Consider the following 2,482-nt stretch of genomic DNA (forward strand, 5'->3'; position numbering starts at 1 on the left):
TATATCTTGCTAGTAAATTCACCGCGAATGATATGTCAGGTCGCGTATTATTAGCAAGATACATTAGCGCTCCAATGGCACTAAGATATGGTACTTCAGGACCAAGGATATCTTCATTCTCTTCTTTAGGACGAAATTGATCCTTTTTCACATCCAAAAATCTTACGATCATTGGAGTACTTAATGGATGTGACTTATCCATATAAAATCTCTTCAAGATCTTTTCTGTGTATGTTGTTTGATGAATAAAGATCCCATCTTTTATATGCTCGATCTGCAGGTCGAGACAAAATTTAGTCTTTCCAAGATCTTTCATCTCAAACTCTTCTTTTAGAGTTTTTATAATTGTTGGAATCTCTTCAGGAGTCCCAATGATATTTAAATCATCAACATACACAGCAATTATAATGAATCCAGATGCAGTTTTCTTTATGAAAACACACGGGCATATATCATCAATCTTGAAACCGTTTTTGGCCAGATACTCAGTAAGACGACTATACCACATTTGTCCAGATTGCTTTAGACCATATAAAGATCTTTGCAATTTGACTGAGTATAACCCTTGCAAATATTCACTGGATGGTTTAGATATCTTTAATCCTTCAGGGACTTTCATATTGATATCCCAATCTAATGAGCCGTACAAATAGGCTGTTACCACATCCATTAAATGCATATGCAGTTTATGATATGCAGATAAATTGACCAAATAACGCAATGTTATCGCATCTACTACAGGGGAATACGTTTCTTCATAATCTATACCGGGCCTTTGTGAAAAATCTTGTACCACAAGTCGGGCTTTGTAGCGCACAACTTCATTTTTCTCATTTCGTTTTCTCACAAATACCCACTTATATCCAACAGGTTTTACATCTTTAGGTGTACGGACTACAGGTCCGAAGACTTCACGTTTTGCAAGTGAGTCTAATTCAGCCTTCATGGCTTCTTTCCATTTTGTCCAATCATTCCTTTGTCGACATTCTTCGACTGATCTTGGCTCAAGATCCTTACTTTCGTGCATGATATTTCATTGACAATTGTCTTATTTCGGTCCCATCTCTCTCCTGTAAAGATATAATTTATCGAGATCTCGTCATTTTCACAATTTTCAGGTATCTGAACGTCTTCTAGCATTATATCAGAATTTTGGACAACTGCAGGTGTCTCTACTATGTCCTTTTCAACAGGAATATTATTTACCTCTTTTCTCTTTCGAGGATTTTTGTCTTTGGAACCGACAGGCCTGCCACACTTCTGGCGTGAATTTGCTTCAGTGGCTACTTGTCCTACTGGGACATCAATTCGAATTGGAGCATTTTCCGCTGGTATATAAGATTTGGTTATCCTCTTTGTATCGGAAAATGCATCAGGCAATTCATTTGCTATTCTTTGCAAATGTATAATCTTTTGAACTTCCAGTTCACATTGCCCTGATCGAGGATCTAAATGCATCAATGATGACGCATTCCAATTAAGTTCCTTTTTAGGAAGCTTATTCTCTCCCCCCTAATGTTGGAAATTTTGATTCATCAAAATGACAATCCGCAAACCGGGCTTTAAATACATCTCTAGTTTGTATCTCAAGATACCTCACTATAGAGGGAGAATCATATCCAACATATATCCCCAATTTTCTTTGGGGTCCCATTTTGATGCGATTAGGTGGTGCAATAGGAACATATATCACACACACAAATATTCTTAAATGAGAAACATTTGGCTGCTGGCCAAAAGCTAGTTGCATAGGAGAGAACTGATGGTAACTCGTTGGCCTCAAATGAATAAGTGCTGCGGCATGTAAAATAGCATGCCCCCAAACTGAGGTTGGGAGATTTGTTCTCATAAGCAAGGGTCTAGCAATTAATTGGAGGCGTTTAATAAGTGATTCTGCTAACCCATTTTATATGTGAACATAAGCTACTGGATGTTCAACACTTATTCCATTAGCCATACAATAAGCATCAAAGGCTTGGGAAGTAAATTCACCAGCATTATCAAGACGAATTGCTTTGATTGGATTTTCTAGAAATTGTGCTTTTAATCGAATAATTTGAGCCAGTAATCTTGCAAACGCCAGGTTGCGAGAAGATAATAAGTACACATGTGACCATCTCGAAGATGCGTCTATTAGGACCATAAAGTATCTAAAAGATCCACATGGTGGATGAATAGGTCCACATATATCACCTTGAATCCTTTCTAGGAATTCAAGGGACTCAAATCCAACCTTTACTGGTGATGGCCATAAAATTAACTTTTCCTGAGAACATGCAGCACAACAAAATTTACTAGTTTTAAGAATCTTTTGGTTCTTTAGTGAATGTCCATGAGAGTTTTTCAATAATTCTCCTCGTCATGGTTGTTCCCGGATGACCCAATCGGTCGTGCCAAGTTATGAACTCATTTGAGTGAGTAAACTTCTGGTTTACAATGGCATGTGATTCAATTGCACTAATTTTGGTATAATACAACCCAG

This window comes from Arachis duranensis, chromosome 3, assembly GCF_000817695.3.
Source record: "Arachis duranensis cultivar V14167 chromosome 3, aradu.V14167.gnm2.J7QH, whole genome shotgun sequence".
NCBI lineage: Eukaryota > Viridiplantae > Streptophyta > Magnoliopsida > Fabales > Fabaceae > Arachis > Arachis duranensis.